At 61.1% G+C, this 27,500-nt stretch overlaps 1 non-coding gene across 1 annotated transcript; it reads right to left on the reverse strand.

Annotated features, from left to right (window-relative positions):
* Positions 1-15,693: 15,693 nt before the first annotated feature.
* LOC131865426 (5S ribosomal RNA) lies at positions 15,694-15,812 on the reverse strand. Its single transcript, XR_009364148.1, has one exon. It is a non-coding gene; the product is annotated as a 5S ribosomal RNA (ribosomal RNA).
* Between the last annotated feature and the right edge of the window lie 11,688 nt (positions 15,813-27,500).

Raw genomic sequence — 27,500 nt, forward strand, 5'->3', positions numbered from 1 at the left:
TAAAATCTCATTTTTTTTTGCCTTTTTCTGGAAATTAGTGAAGGCAGCGCATCAAAGGTGCGCACCTCGCTGCCCACCACGGTGCGCAACGCCGGTGGGCACCCGGGAGTGCTTCGAAGTGTGCTCCAAGGTGCTGCGTGCACGTTGTCGGAGCCCGGTTTGCCCCGGGTGCGCACCTCGCGTGCACCTTCGTCGGGGTGGGCACCTTGGCTGGGTTTGCCCCGGCTGCGCTCCGAAGCGGGGTTATTGGAGCGCCGCCTCTTTTTTTGTCGGAGCGTTTGGTGGGGTTTCTCGCACTGGCTCTTCCCAGGCCCGGTTGCCACCCTGGCGCGCACGAAGTCGGAAGTAGGGTTAATTGCCCGGGTGCGCACCTTTGCCAGGGTGGGCACCTTGCCTGGGCTGCGCACCAGGGCGGGCTCAAGATGGCACCCGCGTTCCGTTTTTTTCACTATCTTTCAAAACGGAAATTTCAAAATCTCCTTTTTTTTTTGCCTTTTCTGGAAATTAGTGAAGGCAGCGCATCAAAGGTGCGCACCCGGGAGCGCTACGAAGTGTGCTCCAAGGTGCGGCGTGCACGTTGTCGGAGCCCGGTTTGCCCCGGGTGCGCACCTCGCCTGCACCTTGGCCGGGGTGGGCACCTTGGCTGGGTTTGCCCAGGGTGCGCTCCGAAGCGGGGTTACTGGAGCGCCCCATCTTTTTTTGTCAGAGCGTTTGGTTGGGTTTCTCGCATTGGCTCTTCCCAGGCCCGGTTGTTGGGTGCGCTCCCACCCTGGCGCGCGCGAGGTTGGAAGTTGGGTTAATTGCCCGGGCGCGCACCTTCGCCAGGGTGGGCACCTTGGTGCGCACACCTTGGCTGGGCTGCGCACCAGGGCGGGCTCAAGATGGCACCAGCATTCCCTTTTTTTCACTATCTTTCAAAACGGAAATTTTAAAATCTCGTTTTTTTTTGCCTTTTATGGAAATTAGTGAAGGCATCGCATCAAAGGTGCGCACCTCGCTGCCCACCTTGGTGTGCTCCGAGGTGCCCACCACGGTGCGAACCCGGGAGCGCCCCGATGTGTGCTCCAAGGTGCGGCGTGCACGAAGTCGGACCCCGGTTTGCCCCGGGTGCGCACCTCGCGTGCACCTTGGTGCGCACACCTTGGCTGGGTTGCGCGCCCTGGTGGGCACCATGGTGCGCACCAAGGAGCGCTCCGAAGTGTGCTCCAAGGTGCGCCGTGCACGAAGTCGGAGCCCGGTTTGCCCCGGGTGCGCACCTCGCGTGCACCTTCGCCGCGGTGGGCACCATGGCGTGCACGAAGTCGGAGCCCGGTTTGCCCCGGGTGCGCACCTCGCATGCACCTTCGCCGGGGTGGGCACCTTGGTGTGCAGACCTTGGCTGGGTTGCGCGCCCTGGTGGGCACCATGGTGCGCACCAAGGAGCGCTCCGAAGTGTGCTCCAAGGTGCGGCCTGCACGAAGTCGGAGCCCGGTTTGCCCCGGGTGTGCACCTCGGGTGGGCACCTTGGTGCGCATGCCTTGCCTGGGCTGCGCACCAGGGCGGGCTCAAGATGGCACCCGCGTTCCTTTTTTTTCACTATCTTTCAAAACGGAAATTTTAAAATCTCATTTTTTTTTGCCTTTTTCTGGAAATTAGTGAAGGCAGCGCATCAAAGGTGCGCACCTCGCTGCCCACCACGGTGCGCAACGCCGGTGGGCACCCGGGAGTGCTTCGAAGTGTGCTCCAAGGTGCTGCGTGCACGTTGTCGGAGCCCGGTTTGCCCCGGGTGCGCACCTCGCGTGCACCTTCGTCGGGGTGGGCACCTTGGCTGGGTTTGCCCCGGCTGCGCTCCGAAGCGGGGTTATTGGAGCGCCGCCTCTTTTTTTGTCGGAGCGTTTGGTGGGGTTTCTCGCATTGGCTCTTCCCAGGCCCGGTTGCCACCCTGGCGCGCACGAAGTCGGAAGTAGGGTTAATTGCCCGGGTGCGCACCTTTGCCAGGGTGGGCACCTTGCCTGGGCTGCGCACCAGGGCGGGCTCAAGATGGCACCCGCGTTCCGTTTTTTTCACTATCTTTCAAAACGGAAATTTCAAAATCTCCTTTTTTTTTTGCCTTTTCTGGAAATTAGTGAAGGCAGCGCATCAAAGGTGCGCACCCGGGAGCGCTACGAAGTGTGCTCCAAGGTGCGGCGTGCACGTTGTCGGAGCCCGGTTTGCCTCGGGTGCGCACCTCGCCTGCACCTTGGCCGGGGTGGGCACCTTGGCTGGGTTTGCCCAGGGTGCGCTCCGGAGCGGGGTTACTGGAGCGCCCCCTCTTTTTTTGTCAGAGCGTTTGGTGGGGTTTCTCGCATTGGCTCTTCCCAGGCCCGGTTGTTGGGTGCGCTCCCACCCTGGCGCGCGCGAGGTTGGAAGTTGGGTTAATTGCCCGGGCGCGCACCTTCGCCAGGGTGGGCACCTTGGTGCGCACACCTTGGCTGGGCTGCGCACCAGGGCGGGCTCAAGATGGCACCAGCATTCCCTTTTTTTCACTATCTTTCAAAACGGAAATTTTAAAATCTCATTTTTTTTTGCCTTTTATGGAAATTAGTGAAGGCATCGCATCAAAGGTGCGCACCTCGCTGCCCACCTTGGTGTGCTCCGAGGTGCCCACCACGGTGCGAACCCGGGAGCGCCCCGATGTGTGCTCCAAGGTGCGGCGTGCACGAAGTCGGACCCCGGTTTGCCCCGGGTGCGCACCTCGCGTGCACCTTGGTGCGCACACCTTGGCTGGGTTGCGCGCCCTGGTGGGCACCATGGTGCGCACCAAGGAGCGCTCCGAAGTGTGCTCCAAGGTGCGCCGTGCACGAAGTCGGAGCCCGGTTTGCCCCGGGTGCGCACCTCGCGTGCACCTTCGCCGCGGTCGGCACCATGGCGTGCACGAAGTCGGAGCCCGGTTTGCCCCGGGTGCGCACCTCGCGTGCACCTTCGCCGGGGTGGGCACCTTGGTGTGCAGACCTTGGCTGGGTTGCGCGCCCTGGTGGGCACCATGGTGCGCACCAAGGAGCGCTCCGAAGTGTGCTCCAAGGTGCGGCCTGCACGAAGTCGGAGCCCGGTTTGCCACCCTGGCGCGCACGAAGTCGGAAGTAGGGTTAATTGCCCGGGTGCGCACCTTTGCCAGGGTGGGCACCTTGCCTGGGCTGCGCACCAGGGCGGGCTCAAGATGGCACCCGCGTTCCGTTTTTTTCACAATCTTTCAAAACGGAAATTTCAAAATCTCCTTTTTTTTTTGCCTTTTCTGGAAATTAGTGAAGGCAGCGCATCAAAGGTGCGCACCCGGGAGCGCTACGAAGTGTGCTCCAAGGTGCGGCGTGCACGTTGTCGGAGCCCGGTTTGCCCCGGGTGCGCACCTCGCCTGCACCTTGGCCGGGGTGGGCACCTTGGCTGGGTTTGCCCAGGGTGCGCTCCGGAGCGGGGTTACTGGAGCGCCCCCTCTTTTTTTGTCAGAGCGTTTGGTGGGGTTTCTCGCATTGGCTCTTCCCAGGCCCGGTTGTTGGGTGCGCTCCCACCCTGGCGCGCGCGAGGTTGGAAGTTGGGTTAATTGCCCGGGCGCGCACCTTCGCCAGGGTGGGCACCTTGGTGCGCACACCTTGGCTGGGCTGCGCACCAGGGCGGGCTCAAGATGGCACCAGCATTCCCTTTTTTTCACTATCTTTCAAAACGGAAATTTTAAAATCTCGTTTTTTTTTGCCTTTTATGGAAATTAGTGAAGGCATCGCATCAAAGGTGCGCACCTCGCTGCCCACCTTGGTGTGCTCCGAGGTGCCCACCACGGTGCGAACCCGGGAGCGCCCCGATGTGTGCTCCAAGGTGCGGCGTGCACGAAGTCGGACCCCGGTTTGCCCCGGGTGCGCACCTCGCGTGCACCTTGGTGCGCACACCTTGGCTGGGTTGCGCGCCCTGGTGGGCACCATGGTGCGCACCAAGGAGCGCTCCGAAGTGTGCTCCAAGGTGCGCCGTGCACGAAGTCGGAGCCCGGTTTGCCCCGGGTGCGCACCTCGCGTGCACCTTCGCCGCGGTGGGCACCATGGCGTGCACGAAGTCGGAGCCCGGTTTGCCCCGGGTGCGCACCTCGCATGCACCTTCGCCGGGGTGGGCACCTTGGTGTGCAGACCTTGGCTGGGTTGCGCGCCCTGGTGGGCACCATGGTGCGCACCAAGGAGCGCTCTGAAGTGTGCTCCAAGGTGCGGCCTGCACGAAGTCGGAGCCCGGTTTGCCCCGGGTGTGCACCTCGGGTGGGCACCTTGGTGCGCATGCCTTGCCTGGGCTGCGCACCAGGGCGGGCTCAAGATGGCACCCGCGTTCCTTTTTTTTCACTATCTTTCAAAACGGAAATTTTAAAATCTCATTTTTTTTTGCCTTTTTCTGGAAATTAGTGAAGGCAGCGCATCAAAGGTGCGCACCTCGCTGCCCACCACGGTGCGCAACGCCGGTGGGCACCCGGGAGTGCTTCGAAGTGTGCTCCAAGGTGCTGCGTGCACGTTGTCGGAGCCCGGTTTGCCCCGGGTGCGCACCTCGCGTGCACCTTCGTCGGGGTGGGCACCTTGGCTGGGTTTGCCCCGGCTGCGCTCCGAAGCGGGGTTATTGGAGCGCCGCCTCTTTTTTTGTCGGAGCGTTTGGTGGGGTTTCTCGCATTGGCTCTTCCCAGGCCCGGTTGCCACCCTGGCGCGCACGAAGTCGGAAGTAGGGTTAATTGCCCGGGTGCGCACCTTTGCCAGGGTGGGCACCTTGCCTGGGCTGCGCACCAGGGCGGGCTCAAGATGGCACCCGCGTTCCGTTTTTTTCACTATCTTTCAAAACGGAAATTTCAAAATCTCCTTTTTTTTTTGCCTTTTCTGGAAATTAGTGAAGGCAGCGCATCAAAGGTGCGCACCCGGGAGCGCTACGAAGTGTGCTCCAAGGTGCGGCGTGCACGTTGTCGGAGCCCGGTTTGCCTCGGGTGCGCACCTCGCCTGCACCTTGGCCGGGGTGGGCACCTTGGCTGGGTTTGCCCAGGGTGCGCTCCGGAGCGGGGTTACTGGAGCGCCCCCTCTTTTTTTGTCAGAGCGTTTGGTGGGGTTTCTCGCATTGGCTCTTCCCAGGCCCGGTTGTTGGGTGCGCTCCCACCCTGGCGCGCGCGAGGTTGGAAGTTGGGTTAATTGCCCGGGCGCGCACCTTCGCCAGGGTGGGCACCTTGGTGCGCACACCTTGGCTGGGCTGCGCACCAGGGCGGGCTCAAGATGGCACCAGCATTCCCTTTTTTTCACTATCTTTCAAAACGGAAATTTTAAAATCTCGTTTTTTTTTGCCTTTTATGGAAATTAGTGAAGGCATCGCATCAAAGGTGCGCACCTCGCTGCCCACCTTGGTGTGCTCCGAGGTGCCCACCACGGTGCGAACCCGGGAGCGCCCCGATGTGTGCTCCAAGGTGCGGCGTGCACGAAGTCGGAGCCCGGTTTGCCCCGGGTGCGCACCTCGCGTGCACCTTGGTGCGCACACCTTGGCTGGGTTGCGCGCCCTGGTGGGCACCATGGTGCGCACCAAGGAGCGCTCCGAAGTGTGCTCCAAGGTGCGCCGTGCACGAAGTCGGAGCCCGGTTTGCCCCGGGTGCGCACCTCGCGTGCACCTTCGCCGCGGTGGGCACCATGGCGTGCACGAAGTCGGAGCCCGGTTTGCCCCGGGTGCGCACCTCGCGTGCACCTTCGCCGGGGTGGGCACCTTGGTGTGCAGACCTTGGCTGGGTTGCGCGCCCTGGTGGGCACCATGGTGCGCACCAAGGAGCGCTCCGAAGTGTGCTCCAAGGTGCGGCCTGCACGAAGTCGGAGCCCGGTTTGCCCCGGGTGTGCACCTCGGGTGGGCACCTTGGTGCGCATGCCTTGCCTGGGCTGCGCACCAGGGCGGGCTCAAGATGGCACCCGCGTTCCTTTTTTTTCACTATCTTTCAAAACGGAAATTTTAAAATCTCATTTTTTTTTGCCTTTTTCTGGAAATTAGTGAAGGCAGCGCATCAAAGGTGCGCACCTCGCTGCCCACCACGGTGCGCAACGCCGGTGGGCACCCGGGAGTGCTTCGAAGTGTGCTCCAAGGTGCTGCGTGCACGTTGTCGGAGCCCGGTTTGCCCCGGGTGCGCACCTCGCGTGCACCTTCGTCGGGGTGGGCACCTTGGCTGGGTTTGCCCCGGCTGCGCTCCGAAGCGGGGTTATTGGAGCGCCGCCTCTTTTTTTGTCGGAGCGTTTGGTGGGGTTTCTCGCATTGGCTCTTCCCAGGCCCGGTTGCCACCCTGGCGCGCACGAAGTCGGAAGTAGGGTTAATTGCCCGGGTGCGCACCTTTGCCAGGGTGGGCACCTTGCCTGGGCTGCGCACCAGGGCGGGCTCAAGATGGCACCCGCGTTCCGTTTTTTTCACTATCTTTCAAAACGGAAATTTCAAAATCTCCTTTTTTTTTTGCCTTTTCTGGAAATTAGTGAAGGCAGCGCATCAAAGGTGCGCACCCGGGAGCGCTACGAAGTGTGCTCCAAGGTGCGGCGTGCACGTTGTCGGAGCCCGGTTTGCCTCGGGTGCGCACCTCGCCTGCACCTTGGCCGGGGTGGGCACCTTGGCTGGGTTTGCCCAGGGTGCGCTCCGGAGCGGGGTTACTGGAGCGCCCCCTCTTTTTTTGTCAGAGCGTTTGGTGGGGTTTCTCGCATTGGCTCTTCCCAGGCCCGGTTGTTGGGTGCGCTCCCACCCTGGCGCGCGCGAGGTTGGAAGTTGGGTTAATTGCCCGGGCGCGCACCTTCGCCAGGGTGGGCACCTTGGTGCGCACACCTTGGCTGGGCTGCGCACCAGGGCGGGCTCAAGATGGCACCAGCATTCCCTTTTTTTCACTATCTTTCAAAACGGAAATTTTAAAATCTCATTTTTTTTTGCCTTTTATGGAAATTAGTGAAGGCATCGCATCAAAGGTGCGCACCTCGCTGCCCACCTTGGTGTGCTCCGAGGTGCCCACCACGGTGCGAACCCGGGAGCGCCCCGATGTGTGCTCCAAGGTGCGGCGTGCACGAAGTCGGACCCCGGTTTGCCCCGGGTGCGCACCTCGCGTGCACCTTGGTGCGCACACCTTGGCTGGGTTGCGCGCCCTGGTGGGCACCATGGTGCGCACCAAGGAGCGCTCCGAAGTGTGCTCCAAGGTGCGCCGTGCACGAAGTCGGAGCCCGGTTTGCCCCGGGTGCGCACCTCGCGTGCACCTTCGCCGCGGTCGGCACCATGGCGTGCACGAAGTCGGAGCCCGGTTTGCCCCGGGTGCGCACCTCGCGTGCACCTTCGCCGGGGTGGGCACCTTGGTGTGCAGACCTTGGCTGGGTTGCGCGCCCTGGTGGGCACCATGGTGCGCACCAAGGAGCGCTCCGAAGTGTGCTCCAAGGTGCGGCCTGCACGAAGTCGGAGCCCGGTTTGCCACCCTGGCGCGCACGAAGTCGGAAGTAGGGTTAATTGCCCGGGTGCGCACCTTTGCCAGGGTGGGCACCTTGCCTGGGCTGCGCACCAGGGCGGGCTCAAGATGGCACCCGCGTTCCGTTTTTTTCACAATCTTTCAAAACGGAAATTTCAAAATCTCCTTTTTTTTTTGCCTTTTCTGGAAATTAGTGAAGGCAGCGCATCAAAGGTGCGCACCCGGGAGCGCTACGAAGTGTGCTCCAAGGTGCGGCGTGCACGTTGTCGGAGCCCGGTTTGCCCCGGGTGCGCACCTCGCCTGCACCTTGGCCGGGGTGGGCACCTTGGCTGGGTTTGCCCAGGGTGCGCTCCGGAGCGGGGTTACTGGAGCGCCCCCTCTTTTTTTGTCAGAGCGTTTGGTGGGGTTTCTCGCATTGGCTCTTCCCAGGCCCGGTTGTTGGGTGCGCTCCCACCCTGGCGCGCGCGAGGTTGGAAGTTGGGTTAATTGCCCGGGCGCGCACCTTCGCCAGGGTGGGCACCTTGGTGCGCACACCTTGGCTGGGCTGCGCACCAGGGCGGGCTCAAGATGGCACCAGCATTCCCTTTTTTTCACTATCTTTCAAAACGGAAATTTTAAAATCTCGTTTTTTTTTGCCTTTTATGGAAATTAGTGAAGGCATCGCATCAAAGGTGCGCACCTCGCTGCCCACCTTGGTGTGCTCCGAGGTGCCCACCACGGTGCGAACCCGGGAGCGCCCCGATGTGTGCTCCAAGGTGCGGCGTGCACGAAGTCGGACCCCGGTTTGCCCCGGGTGCGCACCTCGCGTGCACCTTGGTGCGCACACCTTGGCTGGGTTGCGCGCCCTGGTGGGCACCATGGTGCGCACCAAGGAGCGCTCCGAAGTGTGCTCCAAGGTGCGCCGTGCACGAAGTCGGAGCCCGGTTTGCCCCGGGTGCGCACCTCGCGTGCACCTTCGCCGCGGTGGGCACCATGGCGTGCACGAAGTCGGAGCCCGGTTTGCCCCGGGTGCGCACCTCGCATGCACCTTCGCCGGGGTGGGCACCTTGGTGTGCAGACCTTGGCTGGGTTGCGCGCCCTGGTGGGCACCATGGTGCGCACCAAGGAGCGCTCTGAAGTGTGCTCCAAGGTGCGGCCTGCACGAAGTCGGAGCCCGGTTTGCCCCGGGTGTGCACCTCGGGTGGGCACCTTGGTGCGCATGCCTTGCCTGGGCTGCGCACCAGGGCGGGCTCAAGATGGCACCCGCGTTCCTTTTTTTTCACTATCTTTCAAAACGGAAATTTTAAAATCTCATTTTTTTTTGCCTTTTTCTGGAAATTAGTGAAGGCAGCGCATCAAAGGTGCGCACCTCGCTGCCCACCACGGTGCGCAACGCCGGTGGGCACCCGGGAGTGCTTCGAAGTGTGCTCCAAGGTGCTGCGTGCACGTTGTCGGAGCCCGGTTTGCCCCGGGTGCGCACCTCGCGTGCACCTTCGTCGGGGTGGGCACCTTGGCTGGGTTTGCCCCGGCTGCGCTCCGAAGCGGGGTTATTGGAGCGCCGCCTCTTTTTTTGTCGGAGCGTTTGGTGGGGTTTCTCGCATTGGCTCTTCCCAGGCCCGGTTGCCACCCTGGCGCGCACGAAGTCGGAAGTAGGGTTAATTGCCCGGGTGCGCACCTTTGCCAGGGTGGGCACCTTGCCTGGGCTGCGCACCAGGGCGGGCTCAAGATGGCACCCGCGTTCCGTTTTTTTCACTATCTTTCAAAACGGAAATTTCAAAATCTCCTTTTTTTTTTGCCTTTTCTGGAAATTAGTGAAGGCAGCGCATCAAAGGTGCGCACCCGGGAGCGCTACGAAGTGTGCTCCAAGGTGCGGCGTGCACGTTGTCGGAGCCCGGTTTGCCTCGGGTGCGCACCTCGCCTGCACCTTGGCCGGGGTGGGCACCTTGGCTGGGTTTGCCCAGGGTGCGCTCCGGAGCGGGGTTACTGGAGCGCCCCCTCTTTTTTTGTCAGAGCGTTTGGTGGGGTTTCTCGCATTGGCTCTTCCCAGGCCCGGTTGTTGGGTGCGCTCCCACCCTGGCGCGCGCGAGGTTGGAAGTTGGGTTAATTGCCCGGGCGCGCACCTTCGCCAGGGTGGGCACCTTGGTGCGCACACCTTGGCTGGGCTGCGCACCAGGGCGGGCTCAAGATGGCACCAGCATTCCCTTTTTTTCACTATCTTTCAAAACGGAAATTTTAAAATCTCGTTTTTTTTTGCCTTTTATGGAAATTAGTGAAGGCATCGCATCAAAGGTGCGCACCTCGCTGCCCACCTTGGTGTGCTCCGAGGTGCCCACCACGGTGCGAACCCGGGAGCGCCCCGATGTGTGCTCCAAGGTGCGGCGTGCACGAAGTCGGACCCCGGTTTGCCCCGGGTGCGCACCTCGCGTGCACCTTGGTGCGCACACCTTGGCTGGGTTGCGCGCCCTGGTGGGCACCATGGTGCGCACCAAGGAGCGCTCCGAAGTGTGCTCCAAGGTGCGCCGTGCACGAAGTCGGAGCCCGGTTTGCCCCGGGTGCGCACCTCGCGTGCACCTTCGCCGCGGTGGGCACCATGGCGTGCACGAAGTCGGAGCCCGGTTTGCCTCGGGTGCGCACCTCGCGTGCACCTTCGCCGGGGTGGGCACCTTGGTGTGCAGACCTTGGCTGGGTTGCGCGCCCTGGTGGGCACCATGGTGCGCACCAAGGAGCGCTCCGAAGTGTGCTCCAAGGTGCGGCCTGCACGAAGTCGGAGCCCGGTTTGCCACCCTGGCGCGCACGAAGTCGGAAGTAGGGTTAATTGCCCGGGTGCGCACCTTTGCCAGGGTGGGCACCTTGCCTGGGCTGCGCACCAGGGCGGGCTCAAGATGGCACCCGCGTTCCGTTTTTTTCACTATCTTTCAAAACGGAAATTTCAAAATCTCCTTTTTTTTTTGCCTTTTCTGGAAATTAGTGAAGGCAGCGCATCAAAGGTGCGCACCCGGGAGCGCTACGAAGTGTGCTCCAAGGTGCGGCGTGCACGTTGTCGGAGCCCGGTTTGCCCCGGGTGCGCACCTCGCCTGCACCTTGGCCGGGGTGGGCACCTTGGCTGGGTTTGCCCAGGGTGCGCTCCGGAGCGGGGTTACTGGAGCGCCCCCTCTTTTTTTGTCAGAGCGTTTGGTGGGGTTTCTCGCATTGGCTCTTCCCAGGCCCGGTTGTTGGGTGCGCTCCCACCCTGGCGCGCGCGAGGTTGGAAGTTGGGTTAATTGCCCGGGCGCGCACCTTCGCCAGGGTGGGCACCTTGGTGCGCACACCTTGGCTGGGCTGCGCACCAGGGCGGGCTCAAGATGGCACCAGCATTCCCTTTTTTTCACTATCTTTCAAAACGGAAATTTTAAAATCTCATTTTTTTTTGCCTTTTATGGAAATTAGTGAAGGCATCGCATCAAAGGTGCGCACCTCGCTGCCCACCTTGGTGTGCTCCGAGGTGCCCACCACGGTGCGAACCCGGGAGCACCCCGATGTGTGCTCCAAGGTGCGGCGTGCACGAAGTCGGACCCCGGTTTGCCCCGGGTGCGCACCTCGCGTGCACCTTGGTGCGCACACCTTGGCTGGGTTGCGCGCCCTGGTGGGCACCATGGTGCGCACCAAGGAGCGCTCCGAAGTGTGCTCCAAGGTGCGCCGTGCACGAAGTCGGAGCCCGGTTTGCCCCGGGTGCGCACCTCGCGTGCACCTTCGCCGCGGTGGGCACCATGGCGTGCACGAAGTCGGAGCCCGGTTTGCCCCGGGTGCGCACCTCGCGTGCACCTTCGCCGGGGTGGGCACCTTGGTGTGCAGACCTTGGCTGGGTTGCGCGCCCTGGTGGGCACCATGGTGCGCACCAAGGAGCGCTCCGAAGTGTGCTCCAAGGTGCGGCCTGCACGAAGTCGGAGCCCGGTTTGCCACCCTGGCGCGCACGAAGTCGGAAGTAGCGTTAATTGCCCGGGTGCGCACCTTTGCCAGGGTGGGCACCTTGCCTGGGCTGCGCACCAGGGCGGGCTCAAGATGGCACCCGCGTTCCATTTTTTTCACTATCTTTCAAAACGGAAATTTCAAAATCTCCTTTTTTTTTTGCCTTTTCTGGAAATTAGTGAAGGCACCGCATCAAAGGTGCGCACCCGGGAGCGCTACGAAGTGTGCTCCAAGGTGCGGCGTGCACGTTGTCGGAGCCCGGTTTGCCCCGGGTGCGCACCTCGCCTGCACCTTGGCCGGGGTGGGCACCTTGGCTGGGTTTGCCCAGGGTGCGCTCCGAAGCGGGGTTACTGGAGCGCCCCCTCTTTTTTTGTCAGAGCGTTTGGTGGGGTTTCTCGCATTGGCTCTTCCCAGGCCCGGTTGTTGGGTGCGCTCCCACCCTGGCGCGCGCGAGGTTGGAAGTTGGGTTAATTGCCCGGGCGCGCACCTTCGCCAGGGTGGGCACCTTGGTGCGCACACCTTGGCTGGGCTGCGCACCAGGGCGGGCTCAAGATGGCACCAGCATTCCCTTTTTTTCACTATCTTTCAAAACGGAAATTTTAAAATCTCGTTTTTTTTTGCCTTTTATGGAAATTAGTGAAGGCATCGCATCAAAGGTGCGCACCTCGCTGCCCACCTTGGTGTGCTCCGAGGTGCCCACCACGGTGCGAACCCGGGAGCGCCCCGATGTGTGCTCCAAGGTGCGGCGTGCACGAAGTCGGACCCCGGTTTGCCCCGGGTGCGCACCTCGCGTGCACCTTGGTGCGCACACCTTGGCTGGGTTGCGCGCCCTGGTGGACACCATGGTGCGCACCAAGGAGCGCTCCGAAGTGTGCTCCAAGGTGCGCCGTGCACGAAGTCGGAGCCCGGTTTGCCCCGGGTGCGCACCTCGCGTGCACCTTCGCCGCGGTGGGCACCATGGCGTGCACGAAGTCGGAGCCCGGTTTGCCCCGGGTGCGCACCTCGCGTGCACCTTCGCCGGGGTGGGCACCTTGGTGTGCAGACCTTGGCTGGGTTGCGCGCCCTGGTGGGCACCATGGTGCGCACCAAGGAGCGCTCCGAAGTGTGCTCCAAGGTGCGGCCTGCACGAAGTCGGAGCCCGGTTTGCCCCGGGTGTGCACCTCGGGTGGGCACCTTGGTGCGCATGCCTTGCCTGGGCTGCGCACCAGGGCGGGCTCAAGATGGCACCCGCGTTCCTTTTTTTTCACTATCTTTCAAAACGGAAATTTTAAAATCTCATTTTTTTTTGCCTTTTTCTGGAAATTAGTGAAGGCAGCGCATCAAAGGTGCGCACCTCGCTGCCCACCACGGTGCGCAACGCCGGTGGGCACCCGGGAGTGCTTCGAAGTGTGCTCCAAGGTGCTGCGTGCACGTTGTCGGAGCCCGGTTTGCCCCGGGTGCGCTCCTCGCGTGCACCTTCGTCGGGGTGGGCACCTTGGCTGGGTTTGCCCCGGCTGCGCTCCGAAGCGGGGTTATTGGAGCGCCGCCTCTTTTTTTGTCGGAGCGTTTGGTGGGGTTTCTCGCATTGGCTCTTCCCAGGCCCGGTTGCCACCCTGGCGCGCACGAAGTCGGAAGTAGGGTTAATTGCCCGGGTGCGCACCTTTGCCAGGGTGGGCACCTTGCCTGGGCTGCGCACCAGGGCGGGCTCAAGATGGCACCCGCGTTCCGTTTTTTTCACTATCTTTCAAAACGGAAATTTCAAAATCTCCTTTTTTTTTTGCCTTTTCTGGAAATTAGTGAAGGCAGCGCATCAAAGGTGCGCACCCGGGAGCGCTATGAAGTGTGCTCCAAGGTGCGGCGTGCACGTTGTCGGAGCCCGGTTTGCCCCGGGTGCGCACCTCGCCTGCACCTTGGCCGGGGTGGGCACCTTGGCTGGGTTTGCCCAGGGTGCGCTCCGAAGCGGGGTTACTGGAGCGCCCCCTCTTTTTTTGTCAGAGCGTTTGGTGGGGTTTCTCGCATTGGCTCTTCCCAGGCCCGGTTGTTGGGTGCGCTCCCACCCTGGCGCGCGCGAGGTTGGAAGTTGGGTTAATTGCCCGGGCGCACACCTTCGCCAGGGTGGGCACCTTGGTGCGCACACCTTGGCTGGGCTGCGCACCAGGGCGGGCTCAAGATGGCACCAGCATTCCCTTTTTTTCACTATCTTTCAAAACGGAAATTTTAAAATCTCGTTTTTTTTTGCCTTTTATGGAAATTAGTGAAGGCATCGCATCAAAGGTGCGCACCTCGCTGCCCACCTTGGTGTGCTCCGAGGTGCCCACCACGGTGCGAACCCGGGAGCGCCCCGATGTGTGCTCCAAGGTGCGGCGTGCACGAAGTCGGACCCCGGTTTGCCCCGGGTGCGCACCTCGCGTGCACCTTGGTGCGCACACCTTGGCTGGGTTGCGCGCCCTGGTGGGCACCATGGTGTGCACCAAGGAGCGCTCCGAAGTGTGCTCCAAGGTGCGCCGTGCACGAAGTCGGAGCCCGGTTTGCCCCGGGTGCGCACCTCGCGTGCACCTTCGCCGCGGTGGGCACCATGGCGTGCACGAAGTCGGAGCCCGGTTTGCCCCGGGTGCGCACCTCGCGTGCACCTTCGCCGGGGTGGGCACCTTGGTGTGCAGACCTTGGCTGGGTTGCGCGCCCTGGTGGGCACCATGGTGCGCACCAAGGAGCGCTCCGAAGTGTGCTCCAAGGTGCGGCCTGCACGAAGTCGGAGTCCGGTTTGCCCCGGGTGCGCACCATGGCGTGCACGAAGTCGGAGCCCGGTTTGCCCCGGGTGCGCACCTCGCGTGCACCTTCGCCGGGGTGGGCACCTCGGCTGGTTTGCGCGCCCTGGTGCGCACCAAGGAGCGCTCCGAAGTGTGCTCCAAGGTGCGGCGTGCACGAAGTCGGAGCCCGGTTTGCCCCGGGTGCGCACCTCGCGTGCACCTTCGCCGCGGTGGGCACCTTGGCTGGGTTGGGCACCATTGAGCGCTCCGAAGTTTGCTCCAAGGTGCGCACCATGGCCCTCCAAGGTGCGCAGCATGGCGTGCACGAAGTCGGAGCCCGGTTTGCCCCGGGTGCGCACCTCGCGTGCACCTTCGCCAGGGTGGGCACCTCGGTGCGCACACCTTCTCAATGTTTTCTTGCCTTTTCTGGAAATTGGTGAAGGCAGCGCATCAAAGGTGCGCACCTCGGTGTGCTCCGAGGTGCGAACCCGAGAGCGCTTCGAGGTGCGCACGAAGTCAAAAGTCGGGTTAATTGCATTGTTTTCCCCGGGTGCGCTCCGAGGTGCGCAACATCGGTGCGCACCAAGGAGGGCTCCGAAGTGTGCTCCAAGGTGCGCACGATGGCGTGCACCTCTGGTGCGCACGATTCGGAGCTCGGTTTGCCCGGGGTGCGCACACCTTGGCTGGGTTGCGCACCTTTTGTGCGCTCCATGGTGCGTACGAAGTCGGAGCTCGGTTTGCCCCGGGTGCGCACCTTGATGCGCACGCCTTGGCTGGGCTGCGCACCTTGGTGGGCGCCTCCAAGGTGCGCACGAAGTCGAAGCTCGGTTTGCCGCGGGTGCGCACCTTGGTGGGCGCCATGGTGCACTCCGAGGTGCCCAAGATTGGTGCGCACCAAGGAGCGCTCCGAAGTGCGCTCCAAGGTGCGCAGGTGCGCGCGAAGTCGAAAGTTGGGTTAATTGTCCGGTTTGCCTCGGGTGCGCACCTTGCGTGCACCTTCGCCAGGGTGGGCGCCTTGGTGCGCACACCTTGGCTGGGCTGCGCACCCGGGCGCGCACACCTTGGCACCCGCGTTTCCTTCATTTTAAATTTTTTTTTTTTACAATCTCTCAAGTGGGAAATTCTATAATCTCAACTTTTTTTGCCTTTTCAGGAAACTTTTGAATGGAGCGCATCATTGGTGCGCTCCGAAGTGTGCTCCAAGGTGCGCACCTCTGGTGCGCTCCAAAGCTCTCTCCAGCTGCGTGCACCTGCCCCGGGCGCGCACCCGGCCCCGCCCAGCTTCGCTCACCTGTCCCGGGCGTCTGGTGCGGAACCTTAGAGTAAGAAACATCACCGTGCACTTTGGCCAACGTGCGCGACTCGACCGAGCGCGCACTGGCCGAGGTGCACACCGATTTCACCTGGGTGCGCGCGCAGCACCTCGGGCGCACCGGGGTGCGCGCACAACGCCCGGGTTGCACCGTGGCCTGTGTGCTCGGGGCGCCTCGGGTGCGCGCTCGGTGTCGCCCCGGCGCGCGCGGTAGTGCGGGCAACGCACCCCGGCCCGGCCCGGCCCCGACGAGAACGCAAACGGGCAAAAGGTTAATTCAAATAGCATTGCGACGCCCGGCGAAAAACTAAAAAAGGGTGCAACACCGGGACTTCCCGGGAGGTCACCCATCCCAGTACTACTCCGGCCCAAGCGCGCTTAACTGCGGAGTTCTGATGGGATCCGGTGCACTAACGCTGGTATGATCGCACCCGTTATGAGCTTGTCGCAGTGTGTACTTAGCAAACCGCGACCCACGTGCGAATCCACCCCGGCCACCCACCCCCGTCGAGGTGCACACCCTCCCTCGCGAAGTGCGCCCCGTTCGCCAAGTGTGAGCCCTGCCCGGGTGCGCGCACCTTGCTAGGGCATCGGGTGTGCACCCGGCCCGGCCTACGTGCGTGCACCTGGACGGGGCGTCGTGTGCGTGCAGTGTCCCGTCTGCAACGCGGTGCCCACACACCACCTCGGGCGCAACGACCTGCGCTCACATGTGGGCCGAGTGCACCTTGGTGCATGTTCGGGGCGCCTCGGGTGCACGCTCGATCTTGCCCCGGTGCACCAAGGCGCTCGGTTTGCCCCGGGTGCGCACTTGGTGCAAGGTGGGCACCCAAAATAGGGATCAAGCACCAAAACACAAGTTTCGGGATGCAAAATGGGACCCAAGGACCACAAATGCGTTCCAAGACCCATGATGGGTCCACGAGAACAAAAATGTGTTCCGAGACTTAATAAACAAATATTGGGTTTTAGGAGAAGAAACATGCTCTGATGCCCAAAACGAGAATCGACCCCGAAAAGGCCACAGGCCAAAAGTGGGATGCGAGACAAAAAAAAATGGGACCCGAGGACCAAAATTGGGTTCCCAGGTCGAAGACAGGGCAACCGGACAAGAAACGACCTCTAAGGCTCGAAATGAGTCCCGACGACTAAAACTTGACAAGAAGCACCCATCAGGCACCCAACTCGACACCCATGGGATGCCGACCCACCCGGGCTTCCACCTAGCACACCTTGGCACCCACCCACCCTCACACCCAACCTCGCACCCAACTTAGCACCTTTGAACCCACATTGGCACTCACCCTGACCCTGGCACCTTGGAACCCACATTGGCACTCACCTTGACCCTGGCACCCACCTTTGCACTCACCTTGGGACCCACCCTGGCTCCCACCTCGGCACCCACCCAGACACCCACCTTGGTTCCTTGGCACCCACCTTGGATCCTTGGCACCCACCCCGACACCCACCTTGGCACGCAACTTGGCTACTTGCCACCCACCTTGGCTCCTTGAAGCCCACCCCGACAACCACCCCGTGACCTACCCTGGCTAGGGTTGGTGCACACCCACCCTGGTGCCCACCTTGGCACCCACCCTATGACCCACCTTGGCACGCACCTTAGTACCCACCCCGTTACCCACCCTAGGACCCACCCCGTGACCCACCTTGGCCAGGGTGGGTGCACCCACCCTGGTGCCCACCTTGGCACCCACCCATCCTAGCACCCAGCCTGTGACCGGGCTTGGAACCCAACCTTGCACCCGTCTTGGCCAGTGTGGGTGCGCACCCATCCTGGCACCCACGTTGTGACACACCCTTTAACCCACGCACCCTAGCACCCACGTTGGCACCCACCTTGGAACCCAACTTGGCACCCACCTCGGCACCCACCTTGACACTTGTGGACCCACCTTGCCACTCACCCTAGCATCGACCCATCCTAGCACCCACCCTGGCACCTTTGCACCCTAGCACTCACCCATCCTAGCACCTAACCTGTGACCCACCTTGACACTCACCCTCGCACCCACCTTGGAACCCAACCTAGCACCCACCCACCCTGACACCAACCCTAGCACCTACCCACCCTTGCACCCACCCTGTGACCCATCTTGGCACCCACCCATCCTACCACTCAACCTATCACCCACCTTCTCACCCACCTTGGCATCCACCTTAGCACCCACCCACACTGGCACCTTGGCACCCACCTCGGGCAAGGTGGGTGCACACCCACCCTGGCACCCAATTTAGAACCCACCGAGCATGTTACCCACCTTGGCACCCACATTGCAGCCCACCCTAGTACCCACCCTATGACCCACATTGGCATCCACACCCTAGCACCCAGGCACCTCGACACCCGCCTTGACACCCACCCTAGCACTGAACCTGTGACCCACCTTGGAACTCACCCTAGAACCCACCCACCCTGTGAACCACCTTGGCATCCACCTTAGCACCCACCCACCTTGGCACCCACTCTAGCACTCACCCATCCTAACACCCAACTTGTTACCCACCTTGGCACCCGCCCTCGCGTCCACCTTGAAACCCACCCTAGCACCCACCCACGCAGGAGCCCACCTTGGCACCCAACCTAACACCCACGCATCCTGGCACCCAACTTGTGACCCACCTTGGAACCCACCCTAGTACCCACCTTTGAACCCACTATATCACCAACCCACCTTGGCACCCACCCTATGACCCTCTTTGGAATCCACCCTAGCACGCACCCACCCTGGCACCCACCATGGAGCGCACCCTAGCACCCACCCACCTCGACACGCACCTCAACACCCACCTTGGTGTGCGCACTGCGCCAACCTCTCAAAGACCCTATGTGGTGCGCTCCAAAGTGTACACCTTTGGTGCGCTCCAAGGTGCGCACCTTTGGTGCACACCAAAGTGTGCACCGAGGTGAGCACCAAAGTGCACTCCAGGGTGCACACCAAGGCGCGCACCTTTGGTGCGGTCAATGCAAACGAATTCGGAAGTTGGGGTCGATGTCGTAATCGCTGCTGCAGACTACACGTATGAGAATCGGACAAATAGCTTTATATAGGGGAGGTGTTGCGTTTGATGGGTCGACTCCCCTGGTTGTGTGCACTGCACCAACTTCAAAGACCCTGTCTTGTTTAAGAAGTCAAAAGTTGGGGTGGATGTCCTAATCATTGCTGCAGTCTACGCATGTATGAGAATCAGACAAATAGCTTATATAGGGGAGGTGTTGCATTCGGTGGGTTGACTCCCCTGGTTGTGCGCACTGCGCCAACCTCAAAGACCTTGTTTTCGTTTAGAAGCCGAAAGTTGGGGTCGATGTCCTAATTGCTCTTGCAGGCTACGCATGTATGAGAATCAGACAAATAGCTTATATAGGGGAGGTGTTGGGTTTGATGGGTCGACTCCCCTGGTTGTGCGCATTGCGCCAACCTCAAAGACCCTGCATTGCGGATGAAGTCGAAAGTCAGAGTTTGGTGTGCTACAAGGTGTGGTCGAAGGTGCTCACCTAGGTGTGCACCTTTGGAGCGCAGGAAAAGTGCCCTCCAAAAGTGCGCACCTTTGGAGTGCACAAAAGTGCCCTCCAAAAGTGCGCACCTTTGGAGCGCAGAAAAGTGCCCTCCAAAAAGTGCCCTCCAAAAGTGCGCACCTTTGGAGCGCAGAAAAGTGCCCTCCAAAAAGTGCCCTCCAAAAGTGCGCACCTTTGGAGCGCAGAAAAGTGCCCTCCAAAAAGTGCCCTCCAAAAGTGCGCACCTTTGGAGCGCAGAAAAGTGCCCTCCAAAAAGTGCCCTCCAAAAGTGCGCACCTTTGGAGCGCAGAAAAGTGCCCTCCAAAAAGTGCCCTCCAAAAGTGCGCACCTTTGGAGCGCAGAAAAGTGCCCTCCAAAAAGTGCCCTCCAAAAGTGCGCACCTTTGGAGCGCAGAAAAGTGCCCTCCAAAAAGTGCCCTCCAAAAGTGCGCACTTTTGGTGCGCACCAAAAGTGCGCACTTTTGGTGCGCACCAAAAGTGCGCACTTTTGGTGCGCACCAAAAGTGCGCACTTTTGGTGCGCACCAAGGCGCTGGTTCGGTCGTTGCAGGCGAGTTCGGAAGTTGGGGTCGATGTCCTGAGCGGAGGTGCAAACTACACAGGTGTCGGAATCGGACAAATAGCTTATATAGGGGAGGTGTATGCTTCGATGGGTCGACTCCCCAGGTTGAGCGCACCGCGCCAACCTCAAAGACCCTACGGTATGGATGAAGTCGGAAGTTGGGTCCGATGACCGATTCGATTAGTAGGTATGCTCATGAGGTCGGAATTTGGGTCCGATGACCTGCCATGTGTAGGAAGGCGAATGTTGGCACTGTGCGTTGCAAGGTGCACACCAAGGCGCTGGTGCGGTCTTTTTAGTCGAGTTCGGAAGTTGGGGTCGATGTCCTGATCGGAGGTGCAAGCTACACAGGTGTGGGAATCGGACAAATAGCTTATATAGGGGAGGTGTATGCTTCGTTGGGTCGACTCCCCGGGTTGAGCGCACCGCGCCAACCTCAAAGACCCTACGGTATGGATGAAGTCGGAAGTTGGGTCCGATGACCGATTCGATATGTAGGCATACTCGCGAGGTCGGAATTTGGGTCCGATGACCTGCCATGTTGAGGAAGGCGAATGTTGGCACTGTGCGTTGCAAGGTGCGCACCAAGGCGCTGGTTCGGTCGTTGCAGGCGAGTTCGGAAGTTGGGGTCGATGTCCTGATCGGAGGTGCAAACTACACAGGTGTGGGAATCGGACAAATAGCTTATATAGGGGAGGTGTATGCTTCGTTGGGTCGACTCCCCGGGTTGAGCGCACCGCGCCAACCTCAAAGACCCTACGGTATGGATGAAGTCGGAAGTTGGGTCCGATGACCGATTCGATATGTAGGCATACTCGCGAGGTCGGAATTTGGGTCCGATGACCTGCCATGTGCAGGAAGGCGAATGTTGGGACTGTGCGTCGCAAGGTGCGCACCAAGGCGCTGGTGCCGTCGTTGCAGTCGAGTTCGGAAGTTGGGGTCGATGTCCTGGTCAGAGGTGCAAACTACACAGGTGTGGGAATCGGACAAATAGCTTATATAGGGGAGGTGTATGCTTCGATGGGTCGACTCCCCTGGGTGAGCGCACCGCGCCAACCTCAGAGACCCTACAGTATGGATGAAGTCGGAAGTTGGGTCCGATGACCGATTCGATACGTATGCATATTCGCGAGGTCTGAATTTGTGTCCGATGACCTGCCATGCGCAGGAAGGCGGAATTTGGGTCCGATGACCGAGTTGATGGCGTGCCATGCGCAGAAAGGCGGAATTTGGGTCCGATGACCGAGTTGATGTTGATGGCCCGCCATGCATAGGAAGGCGGAATTTGGGTCCGATGACCGATTTGAAGGCGTGCCATACGCAGAAAGGCGGAGTTTGGGTCCGATGACCGAGTTGATATTGATGGCCCGCCATGCGCAGGAAGGCAGAATTTGGGTCCGATGACCTGACATACGCATGGAGTCCGACTCGGGGGCCGATGTTCGATTCGATGACTTGCATTGTGGGTAAAGTCGGAAGTTGTGGTCTTTGACCCGATTCGATGACCAGACTTCGGCTGCTTGAGAATCGAACAAATAACTTATATAGGGGAGGTAGTGTTCTCGAGCATCCTCCCCCCGTGCCCGTTTATGTCGATTGATGCTGGTGCTCTACTGGTTGGAGAGCTCGGATGCAAAAATCTTGCACCAGGATTTATCGATTGTGATGGACACGGCAAGTCTCCTGATTGCTATGCAGGAGCTCATCGTGAATCTCTATGCGGCCTTGGTATGGACTCGACCTGCGGAATGGTTCGGCAATGGTAGTCGCTCCAACACGTCCTTGCAGTGGCCACAGAGGTGATTCAACTAGAGCTCCAGTCTAGCTTTTGGGTTGCTTGGCGGACTGGTATAGCCGCGATCGAGTTCCGGCCATGAACGTTTTAGATAGCTCTTGGGCTTTCTGGGACGGAAGTCGGAAGTTTGGGCTGTTGTCCGATTTGATGACCATTCTTCGGATGTGTGAGAATCGGACAAATAACTTATATAGGGGACTGTGTTGTCTCACGCAGCCCCCTCCGTGCCCCTCTATCTCGACCGATGTTGGTGCTTGAAAGGGTTGGGATCGCTCGGATTTATAAACGTGCACCACCATTTGTCGAGTGTGAGGGACGCGGCAGGTCTCCTAAATGCTATGCGGGCGCTCTCTGAGAATCTCTATCCGGCCTCGACACAAACTAGTCTTGCTGAATGGTTTGGCACTGGTAGTCGATCTAACGCGTCGTTGTTGTGGCCGCCTAGGCGATTCGATTCGAGCCCCCGTCTAGCTTTTGGGTTGCTTGGCGGATTTTGCCCTATCCGCAAGTGAGCTCGGTCCCTAAACGTTCGAGAAACCTGATTGCTATGTGCCGACTCTCTTTCTTGCGAGCCTCCATCTAGCTTTTGGGTCTCTACGGAACGGAAGTCGGAATCTGGGACCGTTGTTTGATTCGACGAGGCAGACTACGGTTGTGCGAGAATCGGACAAATAACTTATATAGGGGAGGTGTTGACTGGAGCATTCTCCCCCGTGCCCCTCTAACTCGACCAATGCTGGCGCTCGAACGGTGGTAGCGCTCGGATTTTCATTGAGCGCCAGCATTGGTCGATTTAGAGGGGCATGCGAGATTCCCGAATGCTATGCGAGGGCTCTAACGGAAATGTCTATTGGTTTCGGTATGGATGCAATTGCGAGTGGTTCGGCAAAGGTAGTCGTTCCGATGCGTCCATGTCGTGGCCAAATCGATAATTCGATTTGAGCCCTCGTATAGCATTTGGGTCTCTCGATGTGATTCCGCATTCCAGTCCCTTTGGGCACTGCTTGAGCCGCATCCCAGGGGGTTCCCTTCCCAATAATCTGCCTCGCAACCCGATTGCTATGCGGTGAGGCTCCTCGGCCGCCTCGGAACTATCTGTGTATCAGACGCATCGCGGGATAAGGGGTTGGCAACGGTAGTCGCCCCAAGCGCGTCCGATGCTTGGACCATTCCGAGGCGGCCCTGAAGCCTCTTCCGTCTAGCCGTTGGGTCCTTCTCGCCGCATCCCTCGCCTCGCACCCCGATTGCTATGCGGTGAGGCTCCTCGGCCGCCTTGGAACTATCTGTGTATCGGACGCGTCGCGGGATAAGGGGTTGTCACTGGTAGTCGCCCCAAGCGCGTCCGATGCTTGGACCATTCCGAGGCGGCCCTGAAGCCTCTTCCGTCTAGCCGTTGGGTCCTTCTCGCCGCATCCCTCGCCTCGCACCCCGATTGCTATGCGGTGAGGCTCCTCGGCCGCCTTGGAACTATCTGTGTATCGGACGCGTCGCGGGATAAGGGGTTGTCACTGGTAGTCGCCCCAAGCGCGTCCGATGCTTGGACCATTCCGAGGCGGCCCTGAAGCCTCTTCCGTCTAGCCGTTGGGTCCTTCTCGCCGCATCCCTCGCCTCGCACCCCGATTGCTATGCGGTGAGGCTCCTCGGCCGCCTTGGAACTATCTGTGTATCAGACGCGTCGCGGGATAAGGGGTTGTCACTGGTAGTCGCCCCAAGCGCGTCCGATGCTTGGACCATTCCGAGGCGGCCCTGAAGCCTCTTCCGTCTAGCCGTTGGGTCCTTCTCGCCGCATCCCTCGCCTCGCACCCCGATTGCTATGCGGTGAGGCTCCTCGGCCGCCTTGGAACTATCTGTGTATCGGACGCGTCGCGGGATAAGGGGTTGTCACTGGTAGTCGCCCCAAGCGCGTCCGATGCTTGGACCATTCCGAGGCGGCCCTGAAGCCTCTTCCGTCTAGCCGTTGGGTCCTTCTCGCCGCATCCCTCGCCTCGCACCCCGATTGCTATGCGGTGAGGCTCCTCGGCCGCCTTGGAACTATCTGTGTATCGGACGCGTCGCGGGATAAGGGGTTGTCACTGGTAGTCGCCCCAAGCGCGTCCGATGCTTGGACCATTCCGAGGCGGACCTGAAGCCTCTTCCCTCTAGCCGTTGGGGCTTTCTCGCCGCATCCCTCGCCTCGCACCCCGATTGCTATGCTGTGAGGCTCCTCGGCCGCCTCGGAACTATCTGTGTATCGGACGCATCGCGGGATAAGGGGTTGGCAGTGGTAGTCGCCCCAAGCGCGTCCGATGCTTGGACCATTCCGAGGCGGCCCTGAAGCCTCTTTCGTCAGCCGTTGGGGCCATCTCGCCGCATCCCCCACCTCGCACCACGATTGCTATGCTGTGAGGCTCCTCGGCCGCCTCGGAACTATCTGTGTATCGGACGCATCGCGGGATAAGGGGTTGGCAGTGGTAGTCGCCCCAAGCGCGTCCGATGCTTGGACTATTCCGAGGCGGCCCTGCAGCCTCTTCCGTGTAGCCTTTGGGGCCATCTCGCCGCATCCCTCGCCTCGCACCCCGATTGCTATGCGGTGAGGCTCATCGGCCGCCTGGGAACTATCTTCGTATCGGACGCATCGCGGGATAAGGGGTTGTCACTGGTAGTCGCCCCAAGCGCGTCCGATGCTTGGACTATTCCGAGGCGGCCCTGCAGCCTCTTCCGTCTAGCCATTGGGGCCATCTCGCCGCATCCCCCACCTCCTCGGCTGCCTCGGAACTATCTGTGTATCGGACGCATCGCGGGATAAGGGGTTGGCAGTGGTAGTCGCCCCAAGCGCGTCCGATGCTTGGACTATTCCGAGGCGGCCCTGCAGCCTCTTCCGTCTAGCCTTTGGGGCCATCTCGCCGCTTCCCTCACCTCGCACCCCGATTGCTATGCAGTGAGGCTCCTCGGCCGCCTGGGAACTATCTTCGTATCGGACGCATCGCGGGATAAGGGGTTGTCACTGGTAGTCGCCCCAAGGACGTCCGATGCTTGGACTATTCCGAGGCGGCCCTGCAGCCTCTTCCGTCTAGCCGTTGGGGCCATCTCGCCGCATCCCCCACCTCCTCGGCTGCCTCGGAACTATCTTCGTATCGGACGCATCGCGGGATAAGGGGTTGGCAGTGGTAGTCACCCCAAGCGCGTCCGATGCTTGGACTATTCCGAGGCGGCCCTGCAGCCTCTTCCGTCTAGCCTTTGGGGCCATCTCGCCGCATCCCTCGCCTCGCACCCCGATTGCTATGCGGTGAGGCTCCTCGGCCGCGTGGGAACTATCTTCGTATCGGACGCATCGCGGGATAAGGGGTTGTCACTGGTAGTCGCCCCAAGCGCGTCCGATGCTTGGACTATTCCGAGGCGGCCCTGCAGCCTCTTTCGTCTAACCGTTGGGGCCATCTCGCCGCATCCCCTACCTCGCACCCCGATTGCTATGCGGTGAGGCTCCTCGGCCGCCTTGGAACTATCTTCGTATCGGACGCATCGCGGGATAAGGGGTTGTCACTGGTAGTCGCCCCAAGCTGCGTCCGATGCTTGGACTATTCCGAGGCGGCCCTGTGGCCTCTTCCGTCTAGCCGTTGGGGCCATCTCGCCGCATCCCCCACCTCGCACCCCGATTGCTATGCGGTGAGGCTCCTCGGCCGCCTTGGAACTATCTTCATATCGGACGCATCGCGAGATAAGGGGTTGTCACTGGTAGTCGCCCCAAGCGCGTCCGATGCTTGGACTATTCCGAGGCGGCCCTGCAGCCTCTTCCGTCTAGCCGTTGGGGCCATCTCGCCGCATCCCCCACCTCGCACCCCGATTGCTATGCGGTGAGGCTCCTCGGCCGCCTTGGAACTATCTTCGTATCGGACGCATCGCGGGATAAGGGGTTGTCACTGGTAGTCGCCCCAAGCGCGTCCGATGCTTGGACTATTCCGAGGCGGCCCTGCAGCCTCTTCCGTCTAGCCGTTGGGGCCATCTCGCCGCATCCCCCACCTCGCACCCCGATTGCTATGCGGTGAGGCTCCTCGGCCGCCTTGGAACTATCTTCGTATCGGACGCATCGCGGGATAAGGGGTTGTCACTGGTAGTCGCCCCAAGCGCGTCCGATGCTTGGACTATTCCGAGGCGGCCCTGTGGCCTCCTCCGTCTAGCCGTTGGGGCCATCTCGCCGCATCCCCCCCCTTGCACCCGGATTGCTATGCGGTGAGGCTCCGATGCTTGGACTATTTCGAGGCGGCCCTGTGGCCTCTTCCGTCTAGCCGTTGGGGCCATCTCGCCGCATCCCCCCCCTTGCACCCGGATTGCTATGCGGTGAGGCTCCTGGGCCACCTTGGAACTATCTTCGTATCGGACGCATCGCGGGATAAGGGGTTGTCACTGGTAGTCGCCCCAAGCGCGTCCGATGCTTGGACTATTCCGAGGCGGCCCTGCAGCCTCTTTCGTCTAGCCGTTGGGGCCATCTCGCCGCATCCCCCACCTCGCACCCCGATTGCTATGCGGTGAGGCTCCTCGACCGCCTTGGAACTATCTTCGTATCGGACGCATCGCAGGATAAGGGGTTGTCACTGGTAGTCGCCCCAAGCGCGTCCGATGCTTGGACTATTCCGAGGCGGCCCTGCAGCCTCTTCCGTCTAGCCGTTGGGGCCATCTCGCCGCATCCCCCACCTCGCACCCCGATTGCTATGCGGTGATGCTCCTCGGCCGCTTTGGAACCATCTTCGAATCGGACGCATCGCGGGATAAGGGGTTGTCACTGGTAGTCGCCCCAAGCGCGTCCGATGCTTGGACCATTCCGAGGCGGCCCTGAAGCCTCTTCCGTCTAGCCGTTGGGGCCATCCGTCGCCTCGCACCCCCGATTGCTATGCGGTGAGGCTCCTCGGCCGCCTTGGAACCGTCTTCGTATCGGACGCATCGCGGGATAAGGGGTTGTCACTGGTAGTCGCCCCAAGCGCGTCCGATGCTCGGACCATTCCGAGGCGGCCCTGAAGCCTCTTCCGTCTAGCCATTGGGGCCATCTCGCCGCATCCGTCGCCTCGCACCCCCGATTGCTATGCGGTGAGGCTCCTCGGCCGCCTTGCAACCTTCTGTGTATCGGACGCATCGCGGGATAAGGGGTTGGCACTGGTAGTCGCCCCAAGCGCGTCCGATGCTTGGACCATACCGAGGTGGCCCTGAAGCCTCTTCCGTGTAGCCGTTGGGGCCTTCCCGCCCCATCCCTCGCCTCGCACCCCGATTGATATGCGGTGAGGCTCCTCGGCCGCGTTGGAACTATCTGTGTATCGGACGCATCGCGGGATAAGGGGTTGGCACTGGTAGTCGTCCCAATCGCGTCCGATGCTTGGACCATTCCGAGGCGGCCCTGCAGCCTCTTCCTAGTCGTCGGGGCCTTCCCGGCGCATCCTTCGCCTCGCATCCCGATTCCTATGCGGTGAGTCTTCTCGGCCGCCGCGGAACTATACCTGTTATCGCTACTGCATCCTTCGGCTGGTAACCTCCTCTGCCGCCTTGGAACGTTCTCTTTGTCGGACGCGTCGCGGGATAAGGGGTTGGCACTGGTAGTCGCCCCAAGCGCGCCTGATGCATAGACCGCTCCGAGTCGACCTTGCTTTCAGCCTCTCACATGCATAGACCTCTCTGAGTCGACCCTGCAGCCTCTCACGTTTAGCCTATGGAATCTCGCCTCACAACATGATTGCTATCCTTGATGCATCCCTTGCCTCGAGCCCTGATTGCTTTCTTGGCTGCATCCCTCCTCTCCTCACAGCCCAGTTGTCATCACTGCTTCATCCGTCGCTTCATGCATCTGGCTGCTGGGCCCTTCCCACCGCACACCTCGATTGCTATCTCTGCTGCATCACACACCCCGATTGCTATCTCTGCTACATCCCTCGGCTCTCACTTCTGCATCCTTCGCCTCACACCTCGATTGCTATCAATGCTGCATCTGTAAGCTCACACCCCGATTGCTATGCGGGGAGGCTCCTTGGCCGCCTTGGAAATTTCTCTGTGTCGGACGCACCGCGGGATAAGGGGTTGGCACTGGTAGTCGTCCCAAGTGCGCCCGACTCTTAGACCGCTTCGAGGTGACCTCGTAGCCTCTTTCGTCCAGGCTTCCTGCCTTCAACGCCCTTTTTACACCTCGATTGCTATGCGCGGGCTCCTTGGCGTCTATCACCTCTCTGCGAAGAGTGGCACGATGATTGTTGGGGTAAATCGTAGCAGTCC

Source organism: Cryptomeria japonica, unplaced genomic scaffold, assembly GCF_030272615.1.
Source record: "Cryptomeria japonica unplaced genomic scaffold, Sugi_1.0 HiC_scaffold_111, whole genome shotgun sequence".
NCBI classification, from domain to species: Eukaryota; Viridiplantae; Streptophyta; class Pinopsida; order Cupressales; family Cupressaceae; genus Cryptomeria; species Cryptomeria japonica.